The sequence below is a fragment of the Nicotiana tabacum genome, chromosome 11 (assembly GCF_000715075.1).
Source record: "Nicotiana tabacum cultivar K326 chromosome 11, ASM71507v2, whole genome shotgun sequence".
NCBI lineage: Eukaryota > Viridiplantae > Streptophyta > Magnoliopsida > Solanales > Solanaceae > Nicotiana > Nicotiana tabacum.
In genome coordinates, this window is record NC_134090.1 from 126,847,173 (window position 1) to 126,860,830 (window position 13,658).

Genomic DNA, 13,658 nt, shown 5'->3' on the forward strand with positions numbered 1-13,658 from the left:
TGCAATTTTTACAGAGCTAAAATCCTATTTCGGCTAGGAGAAGGTGGTTTCATTTGGGCCCAACCCCACTTGGTATAAATAAACAAAAAACATTGTTTTGACGACTTTTGACACATAATCAACCTAAGGAGGCTAAGGAAGTGTTGGAGGAGGAAAAGAACAAGGATTTCATCTTCCTTCCTCTCTCAAGACCGGAGTTTGGATTGAATCTATGTTTTCCTACATTTTTATTATATTTGTGATGAATTACTCCATGTCTATGGAGTAGTTCCCTTTAGAATTTTATGGATTTAGTGTATTGATATTTTTTTGTGGATTATAACTCTAGTTTTATGTATTGAAGCATTTTTGGATGATTTAATCCTTGCATTTATATTCACTTGTTCATGTAATCAATAGAGGTATAACTTGTGATATATTTGCATTATATTGATAGTTGAGTTCATTAATTCTTCTTAGTAATCTAAAGAGGCTAGTTGAATCATTGATTAAACCTAGTTAGGAGGATAATCGAGAGAGTTTCTCCTAAAAACCTCTATTACACATTCTTATATATCTTCATAGAGCTTAAATTGGTTCATCTTGTGATATTGAGACTTAATCGAGAGAGGAGTTTCCACTAAACAATTGAACTAATAATTCAGTGAATTTGAGAGACTCACTTCAACATTAGAAGTGACTTATCCAGAGTTAAATCTAGACAATTATCTTGCACGTATCCTATAAATTCCTATCTTCTCCCATTGATATCTTTCTTTGCTTATTCATTTCTTCGACTGTCATTAGTATATAGCTCTAGATTCTTAGTTAAATTTTAGTATTCATTACATAAACCTCAATTATTGATCATCTTGGATAGCAATCTAGCTACAACTATGATAATATTGTTTAACTCCAATCCTTGTGGATACGATATTATATTATAGTATATTCGACTAGCGAGCATATTTTAAGTGTATGTTTTGCGCTGGTCAAATTTTGGCATCGTTGCCAAGGATTGGCAATCAATAGTGTTTGAAATAATTTGTAGTGCTAATTCATGAATTTTTCTTTTTTCTTTTATTTTTCTCTTTTTAAGTTTGGTGTTCTTTGACTATGTGCAGACTACAGGTTAGATTGACGCATGACTCGAGCTTCTGGGAAAGAAGTGCTACCATATGAACCAGAGATAGAGAAATAACAATGACAACTCAGGAAGGAAAGAAATCTTCCCGAGAATATAGAGAAAGTTGGGCAATTCTCAACCAAAGAAACTATGGCTGGGGATGATGATAATGTGGATTTGGCGGCAAGAGAGGCAGCACAACAACAAGAAAAAGCTGCACAGGATGCTGAGGAAGCAACTATTAGATACATACAAATTATATATAAAGAGGAGAGGGCTTAGAGACTTGCTCAAAATCAACCCTTGGTTCCTGACCAGTTCGGAAATATAACTCCCGGGGTAGGGAGACCACTTGGCGATTATGCTAGACCGGTCTACAACCAAGGATTATCAAGTGTGAGACCACCTCCAATAGCAGCTAACAATTTCGAGTTGAAGCAAGGGTTGCTTCAAACCCTTCAAAACTGTTGTGTATTCAAAGGCAAGATGAACGAAGATCCAAACAACAACCTAATTGACTTTGAGGAAATTATGAACACCTTTCAATACAATGGTGTGTCACAAGATGCAGTTTACTTAAGGGCTTACCCTAGGGATCAATTAGAACATGGGAGGAGATGACCAGAAAATTTCTTGATACATATTTTTCCTCAACTAAAACGGGCAAGTTTAAAAGAGAAATCCATAACTTCTACCAGAAAGATGCGGAAACTATTTTTGAAGCATGAGAGAGGTTTAAGGAGATAGTCAAAAAGTGTCAACATAGCAAAATTGAACTCTGAATGCAACTCCAGGACTTTTGGGATAGATTGAAACTTGCCTCACGTAGAACATTGAGCAATGCAGTTAGAGGCCCTTTGGGAGGACTCTAGAGAAAATAGTCACAATTATAGATGAGTTATCTGAAGATGCAAATCAGTGGCCCTCTGAGAGTGCTGAAAGAAGATCAACTGGTGTTTATCAAGTTGATGCTAATACATCTGTGCAGGTACAACTTGATGCTATAGCCAAAGAAATACGGAAGAGGACCTTAGCCTCGAAACAAAGTGAGCGTTATGCAGTATGCGATATATGTGGAAGAGGACACCCTACTCATGAGTGTCAAGCCTCAACTTAGGAAGTGAATGTTGTGGGAGAATTATAACTTTAATGAAATGGGTCGGAAACATCCTAGTTATTTATGGAGTTCACCTAGGGGTACTGCAAATGCATGGCAACAAAACAACCCCGGATTTCAGGGACAAGGAGCTCCGAGTTTTGTGAATCAGCCAAGGGCAAAGTTTCAGCCTCAACAGTCCGATCACCCTGTTCTAGAAGATATAATGAAAGCTTTAATTGTCAAGACAAATGAGAAGTTAGATGCTCATGGTGCAGCTATCAAAAAACTTGGTACAAGTCTTCGAAACTTGGAGAGACAAGTGGGACAAATTGAAATAATATTATCTGAGAGGGTTCCAGGAACTCTCCCTGCTGATACTGATAGAAATCCTAAATAAATAGTGAATTCTGTGACCTTAAGAAGCGGGCAAGTATTGAATAATTCCACTCAAATCCAAAAAGAGGTTGTACCTGAAAAAGAAAGTGAGGAGCAGCTGAAAATTGAAGTTGATAAGAAGAAGAAAGGCAAGGGAATTTTTGTATATATGGTACTACATGTGCGATGATTTGAACTGCAAACGTGGAATGTTTGGGTATACTTTATATTTCGAAGGGTTTGGTCATTTTTCATCATTGTTCATCGACTTAGAGAAGGCTTATGATAAAGTGCCAAGGGAGATTTTGTGGAGATGTTTGGAGTCTAGAGGCGTTCTTGTGGCTTACATTAGAACTATTAAGAACATGTATGATGGATACAAGACTTGAGTGAAGACCGTGGGAGGAGACTCAGAACAATTCCCAGTTATGATAGGGTTACATCAAGGGTCAACCCTCAATCCATTTTTATTTGCCTCGGTGATCGATGCGTCGATGCGCCACATACAAGGAGAGCTGTCATGGTACATGTTATTTTCATCGTGACATTGTTTTGATTGACAAGATGCAAGTTGGTGTTAACGAGAGGTTAGATATTTGGAGGCATACCTTGGAGTCTAAAGGTTTCAAGTTGAGCAGGACCAGGATAGAATACTTGGAGTGCAAGCTCAATGGTATGAGTTAGGTTGTGGATGAACAAATGAGGCTTGTTTCTCAAATCATCCCTAGGAGAGAGAGTTTTATATACCTTGGGTCGGTTATACAATGGAATGTAGAGATCGACAAGGATGTTACATATTATATTGCGGTGTGATGGATAAAATTAAGGCTCGTTTCAGGTGTTCCACCAAAACTTATAGGTACGTTTTACAAAGCGGTGGTCAGACCGACTATATTAGATTGGGGAGAGTGTTAGCAAGTCAAGAACTCCATGTCAAAAAGATGAAGGTTGCTGAAATGGGGATGTTGAGATGGATGTGCGAGCATACATGGCTAGGTAGAATTAGAAATTATGCTTCGGGCATGTGAAGAGGAAAGGCATAGATGCTCCAATGAGTAGGTGTGAGAGGTTGGCCCTGGAGGCCATAAGAAGAGGTAGAATTAGGCCAAAGAAGTATTGGGGAGAGGTGATTAGGCAAGATATGGCGTTGCTCAAGCTCACTAAGGACATGACCATGGATAGGAAGTTGTGGTGGTTGAGAATTAATGTAAATTGTTAGGATAGGTCTCTTATAGTTGTCATTGTCTATAGTAGTAGCTTTAGTATATGAGTTAGTGTTATTTATGTATTTTCGTATTTCTTGACTTTTGTGATTACTTGTTGTTTCTTTTGTTCCGGCCTTCTGTTTGCAATACTTAGTTTTAGTTTGTAACTTTGTATTTTTACTTCGATTTCTAATTGATGTGCCTGTGCTGCTCTTCCTTTTATCTTTCTAAGCCGAAAGTCTTCTGAAAATAGCCTCTCAGCCTTCATGAAGGTAGGGTAAGGTCTATGTATATACTACCCTCTACAAACCCTACTTACATGATTACACTGGGTATGTTGTTGTTGTTGGAGTTGTGGAGCTTGGATAGAGGCAATTTTTTGAAAGGATTTCACCACAATTGAAGGGGTAAGTAATCTTTATTCAATTTTGATATTAGATATTAATTACCCATGGATTATTACACATAGTTTATCTGAATTAAAAGTGAAATTTGGGATTTTTGACTATGGTTTGGAGAGCGAAAATTAATGATTTGAGGTTGGAGTTTGGTGAAACACATATATTTAGACTCGAATTTGAATGGATGTTCGGGATTTGTGAGTTTTGTCAGGTTTCAGGGTGCAGACCCAGGGTGACTTTTGGGTTGACTTTGCATAATTGATTCAAGATCATAGCTTTATTGTTTGGGCTTATTTCCTATGGCTTTTATTGATAATATTAAGGTGTTTTGGCTAGACTCGAGTCGTTCAAAGGTCGATTAGCGTGGGAAGGGCTTTTTGGAGTATTTCGTTCACACGTTTTAAGGTAAGTAACATATCTAAACTTGGTTTGAGGGTAATTATCCATATGGACTAAGATACTTGAGGTGTTTTGAGGGTGACACACATGGTAGATGACGGGCATGTGTGCGTACACCGGGGTGTTCATAATCCGGGTAGACTTTAGGCTACTATGAGACTTGGTGCTTTCATGCCTCGTGATGTCCGTGTTTCTCTACTTGTATGATCATTTGAGCTATGATTCTTATTAGAAACCATGTCTAGGCTATGTACTTATTTGTTTGAGATATGATAGACCTATTCTTCCTGTTTTGAGCTGTTTGCCTTATTTTTTGTCATAATTCTTCATCTGCATGTTATATCTCACTTTATATACATTATTTATTTATCATATCACATGCTCTTGTTGCCTTCTATATGTGATACTATTTGGGCCAAGTTTTATGAGTTGTGAGCCATTGAGACTTGAGCGATTGCTGGCTGATGTGGGCCTTAAAGTCGTGTTGTGAGTTATATTAAATCTGGTTGCACGCTGCAACAAATTGATATTTGGATCGGGTTATATGCCATAAAAGATTGATTTTTTGATCAGGTTGTACGCCACAATAGTTATATTGATTATTGATTATAGCTTGGTACAGGATCCGCCCCTTCGAAGTCTAATATTATAGTGATCACAGGCACATAGTTATATATGTGCTTTGGTGAGGGGCATTTGTGCCAGGAACCCATATGGTGCTAAGTGTGATAGTGTGTAATGGTGAGGCATATTTGTGCCAGGCACTGTGAGTGTGCTGAGAGTGAGTGTACTTGATGATTTCATTGTGATTTTATTGACTTGACATGTATATTTGACTGTAGGCATAGAGATGTCTTTTCCTCATGCTAGTTGGTAAATGAAATATCTTATCTATTGATTGAATGTTTGGAAAATCACAGTTTCCTTAATAAACTCACATTTTAGAAATTTCAGTGAACTCCGTTGTACTCTAATTTTTTGTAATTGTGAACGAGCTAAACATGATATCTCTTGAGTTATTTACTTTCACTGTTTTGATTACATTATGAGTTGTTATTTATTATTGGTGTTTGACCCTAACTTTCTTCCGAGTTCTTCACCGCTTTAAGCCCGAGGTTGCTTGTTATTGAGTATACGAGGTCATTTTTACTCATACTACACTCTATGCTTTATGCACAGATCTAGGCACTTCCAAGCGTGGTGATTTCTAGAGGTTTGCGCTAGTATCAACTTGTGGAGACTACAAGATAGCTGCTATGTCATTCACAGACCTAGAAGTTCTCTTTTGGTTTATTTTGTTATCACTGTTCTATTATTAACACCGTTTTGTATTGCATATTGAATATGTATTTTGCGATTTGATAGTGCTTATGTACTCATTGACACTAGATTATGGGATGGTTTTAGTGATGTTATTGTTGTTATCTCAAATATTAATATGATTTCCCCATTGTTGAGATTAATTAGTCCTATTATTGTGAGTGTTGCTATTCTTTAGTTATTAGATTGCCTAGCAAGCGGTGGTAGGTGCCATCACGGCTTCGATGGGAGTTTGGGTCGTGAAAAGTTGGTATTTGCATACTAGGTTGCCTAGGTCTCTGGATTCGTGAGCAAGTTTAGTAGAGTCTTGTGGATCAGTATAGAGATGTTTATACTTATTTTTGAGAGGCTCTCGAATTGCTAGGAAACTTTACTTTCTTTCATTTTTGTCGTGCAGAATTGTTAATTTCGAGGTTTGAATATTTACTCTTGTATTCTCTCACATATGATGAGGACACATTTAGCCGGATCGAGTGAGTAGGCACTAGTGCCACTAGTCAAGGCCGCAAGAGTTTGGGACGATATAGGGCTTGCACTAAAGCTAGAGCAACACTTATGGAGCCACTAGTTGCTCCGGTAGAGAAGCAGATTACGAACATTGTTGTGCCGCTGGGACCAACTCAAACACCAGCAATACCTATTATTATACTTGGTCATCAAGAGACTTTGGCTCGGATCTTAAGTGTGTACACGAGCTTGGCTCAGGCTGGCATGATACCAGTTTTACTAGCTACCTCAGAGGCTAGGGGAGGAGCCCAGACTCTTGTCGCCCATACACCAGAGAAACTAGATTAGGATTATGAAACACCAGGGGTGTTGCCGGTCCAGCCAGTTATTGCTACTCGAGCTGAGGCGGGTCCATCTATGATAGATGAGGAGTAGAAGAGGTTGAAGCAATTTTAGAGGCTTCATCCTCTCAATTTTAGTAGAGGAAGAGGATGCTTAGGGCTTTCTAGATCGGTGTCATCACATTCATTGCATATCGGGTATTATGGATAGTAGTAGAGTTGCCTTTACTAATAAATGGTGGCAGACCTATGAGTCAGGCAAGCTAGCTGGTGCATCATTACTTACATGGCATCAGTTCTCTTCTTAGAGATATTTGACCCATATAATCGTGGAAAAAAGTTGTGTGTGGAGTTTTAGCAGCTACACTAGAGAGATATGACCATGACCCATTAAGAGATGAGATGCAGATTTAGAGCATCATGAAGTATGGTTGGTTCCCATTGAGAGGGAGAGGATTAGGAGGTTCATTGATAGCCTTAACTATGGTCTACATTACAGTTTGGCTCGAGAGACCGAGATGGATGCTAGGTTTGACCAGCTGGTTGAGATTTCTAGGCTCTTGGAGCATGTTCCCATGCTTGAGCGAGAAGAGCGAGAGGGCAAGAGGCCTCGTAGTTTGGGTGTTTTTGGTCGTACCTATTTTGGAGGTCAATCACATCACAACAAAGGTCGTTATTTTAAGCCTGATTAGGCAATTAATTCGATTCCTCATTGTTCATTTGGTATACACATTTCATAAAGTAATCGTCCAATTCAGTCATCCTTCAATGCACTTTTAGCTCAAACCTCTTATCGCACTCTATCAATTTAGGGTTCGTCAGTATCAGGCTCTTCCAACGGTGATTCGGGTTCATGGGGTCAAAATCAGGCCCCGCAGTTATTCCTAGTTCAAGGTTGCTACATGTATGGGGAGTTGGGGCATGTGAGGAGGTATTTCCCCCATTTTCTCATAGGTCCGCTGCAGCATGGAGGTTAGTTTACGACCCCCGCACCACTTGATACACCACCCGCTCAACTAGCTCGGGGTAAGGGTCTTACAGGAGGAGTTTGCCCTAGAGGGGAAGGTCAGTCAGGTGGTGGACAGGCTCGTTGTTATGTATTTCTTGCCAGGCCAGAGGTAGTTGCTTCAGACGCCGTGATCACAAGTATTATTTTTGTGAGCCATAGGGATGCTTCAATTTTATATGACCCCTGTTCCACTTATTCATATGTGTTGTCATACTTTGCTCGTTATTTGGATACTCCTCGTGATTCTTTAGATATGCCTATTTATGCATCTATACCAATAGGTGATTCTATTATGGTGGATCGTGTATGTAGGTCGTGGGTGGTTACCATCTGGGGTTATGAGACTAGAGTTGATCTTTATTGCTTAGTATGGTTAATTTTGGGGTGATTTTGGGCATGGATTGGCTATCTTCGTACCCTGCTATTCTTAACTCTCATGCTAAGACCGTGACATTGGAAATGCCAGGGTTGCCTAGGTTAGAGTGGAGAGGTTCTCTTGGTCATACTACAAGTAGAATGATCTCATATTTTAATGTTCAAAAAATTGTTGAGAAGGGCGGTTGGCGTATTTGGATTTCGTGCGAGATGTTAGTACTGATACTCCTACCATTGAGTTAGTTCAGGTAGTGAGGGAGTTCCCGAATGTGTTTCTTGCAAACTTACTGTGCATGCCACTCAACAGAGATTATGATTTTCATATTGATCTACCGTTGGGAACCCTTCCCATATCTTTTACACCATATCACATGGCCCCAGCGGAGTTGAATGAATTGAAGGAACAACTTCAGGAGTTGCTCTATAAAGGTTTTATCCGACTGAGTGTTTCACCTTGGGATGCTTCAATTCTATTTGTGAAGCAAAAAGATAGTTCTATGAGGATGTGCATTGACTACAGGCAGTTTAACAAGGTTACTATTAAGAACAAGTATCCACTATCGCAAATTAATAAGTTTTTTCACCAGCTTCAAAGTGCTAGTATATTCTTGAAGATTGATTTGAGATCGGGGTATCATTAGTTGAAGATCAGGTCTTCATACATTCCGAATATTGTTTTCTGGACCCACTATGGTCATTATGAGTTTTTGATGTCATTTAGGTTGATCAATGCTCCAACAATTTTCATGCACTTGATTAACATCGTGTTTCATCCTGATCTAGATTTCTTTGTCATAGTTTTCATTTATGATATATAGATGTATTCTCACAACTGGGATGAACATGAGAAACACTTGAGGATCGTACTCCAAACATTAAGGAAGAAGAAGCTATATGCTAAATTCTCTAAGTACAAATTTTGGCTAGACTCGATGGCAATTTTGAGTCATTTGGTATCCAGTGAGGGGATTAAGATGGACGTAGTTCATAAGTAGCTCAAGCCATATAATACTACTGAGATCTGGAGATTCCTTGGGTTTATTAGGTATTATCGCTGTTTTGTGGAGGGATTTTCGTCTATGATAGTCCTATTCGCTAGATTGACGTAGAAGGGTGCCCCATTCAGGTGGCCTGATGAGTGTGAGGAGAGCATTCAAAAGTTCAAGAGTTCTTCAACTACAACTCCAATTCTGGTTTTGCTTTTAGGATTGGGCTCTTATACAGTCTATTGTGATGCTTCACAAATTGGTATTAGATATGTTTTGATGTAGAATGGAAGAATGATTGTTTATGCTTCGTCAGTTGAAGACCCATAAGAAGAACTACTTAGTACACGGTTTGGAGTTGGCAGCCATTATCACACGCTCATGATTTGGAGGAATTATCTGTATGGCGTGTCTTATGTAGTATTCTTTAATCACAAGAGTCTCCATCACTTATTCAAGAAAAAGTATTTGAACTTGAGGCAACAGAGGTGGGTAGAGCTATTAAAGAACTATGATATTACCATTCTTCATCACCTGGGGAAGGCCAATGTGGTGGCCGATGCTTTGAGTAAGAAGGCTGATAGCATGGGGAGTCTTGCTTATATCCCATCTAGGGAGAGACAATTACCATTGGATGTTCTAGCTTTGGCCAATCAGTTCGTGAGGATACATATTTCAGAGGCTAAAAGGGTTCTTACTTGTGTTATATCATGGTCGTCCTTGTTCGAGAGAATCAAGGCGAGTCAGTATGATGATCCATACTTTCTTGTCCTGGGGGACACAGTTCAACATGAATATGCTAAGGAGTTAACTATTAATTATAATGGGGTATTGAGGTTTCAGGGTCGCATTTGTGTGCCTAATCTGGATGGGTTGCGAGAGTTGATGCTTGAGGAGGCCTAAAGTTTGTAGTATTCCACTCGTCAAGGTGCCGCAAAGATGTACTTGGACTTGAGGTAGCACTACTGGTGGCAGAGAATGAAAAGGGATATTGTTGAATATGTTGCTCGGTGTTTGAACTGCCAACAGGTGGAGTACAAGCATTAGGAAATGGGTGGTTTGCTTTAGAGGCTAGAAATTCCGAACAGGAAGTGTGAGCGCATCACCATAGATTTTGAAGTTGGACTTACATAGACCTTGGGGGGATTCAATGTAGTTTGGGTCATTGTGGACAGACTGACTAAGTCGGCACACTTTCCTTCCAGTCATGACTACCTACTCCTTATATCAGTTGGCTTGGATTTACATTCGTGATATTTTTCACCTTTATGGTGTGCCCATGTCAATTATCTCGGATCAAGGTACTCAATTCACATTGTAATTTTATAGAGGAGCTAGGCTTAAGTTGGGCACACAGGTCGAGCTGAGTACGACATTTGATCCCCAGATGGAGGGATAGTCTGGGCGTACTATTTGGATATTGGAGGACATGTTACAAGCCTATCTCATTAATTTCAAGCGATCATGGGATCAGTTTCTACCGCTAGCAGATCTCGCCTACAACAACAACTATCAGACAAGGATCCAGATGGCTCCATATGAAGCCTTATATGATAGGCGATGTCATTCTCTGGTTGGTTGGTTTGACCCTGGGGAGGTTAGTTTTTCTTGCGCTGATTTGGTCTGTGATACTTTGGATAAGGTGAAGTTGATTCATGAGCGGCCTCCTACATCACAATCCAAGCAAAAGAGATATACGGACATGAAGGATCGTGATGTGGCTTATATGGTGGGTGAGAAGGTTCTACTCAGAGTTTCTCCCATGAAGGGTGTGATGAGGTTTGGGAAGAAGAGCAAGTTGAGCCCTAGGTATATTGGTCCTTTTGAGGTTCTAGTGAGAGTTGGAGAGGTGACCTACAGACTTGTCTTGCCACCCAGTTTATCAGGAGTTCACCTGATGTTGCATGTTTCTATGCTATAGAAGTATTATGGGGATCCATCATATGTTTTGGACTTCAGAACAGTGCAGTTGGATGGGGGTTTGAATTATGATATGGAACCAATGGGCATTTTGGACCGACATGTTCGAATGTTGAGGTCGAAGAATATAGCATCGGTGAAGGTTAATTGGAGAGGTCAACCATTCTAGAAGGCTACATGGGAGACCTAGCAGGAGATGCGAAGCATATATCCTCACTTTTTGAGCCCCCAGGTATGAATCTTGACCTGTTCGAGGACGAACGTTTGTTTAAGAGGGGATAATATAAAGAACGGGCCAGTCGCTTTGTAAATTCTAGCCTCGTTTTCCCTATTTGATTCTTTACATATGTGTATTTTTGATTATGTGACTTGCGGGGTTGGTTGGTTTAGCTTCGGGGAAATTTTGGATTGAATAGGGACACTTAGTCTCAAGGTTTCACACCTGCGGATGAGAATTAACCGGAGTTTGACTTTGTTAATATCGGGTTCTAGGGCAGTCCAGCCCGTGATTTAGTAGGGTTGGGCTAGAATTTTTGGAGCCCATTTAAAAATGAGGCTTTTAAGCCCAGCCCATGGCCCGTGAGGCTTGACCGAGGATGAGCTTGGCTGGCCCGTGGGCCTAATAAAAATATGAATTTAAAATATATAGAATATAAAAAAATATATGACACAAAAAATAACAAGTAGAATATCCGAAGCTTAAAGTTTATTAAGCTCATTATATAAAAAGAACAACGTCTTAAAATGTTAATTATTTTTTAAAATTTAATTACTATTAATATTTCACTAATTAATATTACATATGAATTGTGATGTAGATGAAAGTGAAAATGTTAAGATATCCTTCTCACAAGAAGATTCAAATATGTTTAATCAAGATGATGTATTGGATATCCCACAAGCGTCATCGACATTCTTTTGAATGGTCTGTTTTGAGTTTTGGTTTTTAGTAAATGAACTATAGTCTTGTCTATTACATTTTAGTGTTTATTGTGATATATTAGAATAGTGTAAAAAGTTATTATGTTTTGTGAAATATTTTCTATAAGATTTTTTTAACTTTTAAATATTTATCTTTTTTAGGTTAGAACTTAAAGCAAAAAAATATAAAATTATATTAAAAAATGATGGGCAGGCCCGTAGGGCCCCACAACGTACAGAGGAATGGGGTGGGCTGACCATTATAACGCCCATCAAAATGGTGGTCTAGCCTAGCCTAGCCCAGCCCGTCAATTGCTAAATCTCACATGGGCTAGGCTGGGCTTGCCCGCCTCCGCCCATATTGATAGCTCTATCGGGTTCAGATTGTGGTTCCAAGAGTTGGAATAGGTCCGTTGAGTCATTTGGGACTTGTGTGCATAATTTAAGTTCATTCTGGGTTGATTTGATGTGGTTGGAATTGAGATTTTGAAGTTGGAAGTTCATTAGTTCCATAGGCTTGAATTGAAGTGTGATTCGTAGTTTTCATGTTGTTTTGTGTGATTTGAGGCCTCGAGTATGTCCGTGTTATATTTTGGGATTAGTTGGTGTGTTTGGACGAGGTCCTGAGAGGCTCGAGTGTTTTAGATTGGGTTCAGATCATTTTTTACTATGTTGGCTTTGGTTAAAGACTGTTGATCACATCTAGTTCACATTCATATAACAAGTATGAAATGGTCGTTGCAATTATAAAACCAAAAATAAGTCGGAGTCGAAATCCACATGGAGGTTAGATCGATGCTAAAGTAAATACTCAAGAAGAGAACGTGAAATAGCTAAATTAGACTTTCAAACATAGTGGGTGATTGTTATCTAAGTAGACAACTAAGAAATTAAAATAAATAGTAGCAACTAGAGAATGAAATATTTTTTGTATTTTAATCAATTAGGGGAAAATCCTAGGGATGTAACCTTCACCTAGGTGTAAACCTAATGAGTATATTAGATTAATCCTTGCTTGGTAGATCAGGGTTCATTATGACTCTGAATTCTCAAGTACCCACTCAATACCGCTCGAGCATAGAGTAGTTACACCCAAATTCATTTTCTCAAGAACAAATGGGTAAGAATCTAAGCAACTGATACGAGTCCAAGTTGGATTTTCCTTGTCTCTAGTTCAAATCCTTTAATCAAACTAGTCAAAACCTTAACCAGCTCAATTTCTTATTAGCCAAGTTTTCCTAGACTAGGTTCCTCATTCTCAAGTAAGAACTAAGTCAAATAGTCATGAATCAATGATTACAACCATTAATTCTAGATATAAAGTGTAAAGAAGGTTAAATAACAAACACTAAATCATAAATAAACATTAATATTAAGAATCCATAAGTTTTACATAATATGGTTGTGTCACAACGCTAGATAAAATCTAGTTACTCATCCTTGAAAAGATAGAAATAAAATATAAGAAGTGATTGAACACATAAAACTACAATTAAAAGATAAAAGTAGTGGGTCTTCTCCAATTTTGATCACAACTTTCCCAAAGTAGTAAACTATAACCACAACAGTTACTTGGAATATAAAACGTTTCCCTAAAAAGTGTTTCTTGTCTATTTATAGTATCCAAAAATTTTCTAACAAAAATGCCCTTCGGGGGATTCTGTAGCCGCACAATTTTGTGCGGAGCGCATTTTCTTCTAGTCTTGCACTGAGAGGAATTCTCCATCAACATAATAATCTTTGCGGCTGCATTTC

General features: G+C 38.8%; 1 non-coding gene across 1 annotated transcript; it reads right to left on the bottom strand.

Annotated features, from left to right (window-relative positions):
- Positions 1-1,770: 1,770 nt before the first annotated feature.
- Positions 1,771-1,877, bottom strand: LOC142166616 (small nucleolar RNA R71). Its single transcript, XR_012697019.1, has one exon. It is a non-coding gene; the product is annotated as a small nucleolar RNA R71 (small nucleolar RNA).
- Between the last annotated feature and the right edge of the window lie 11,781 nt (positions 1,878-13,658).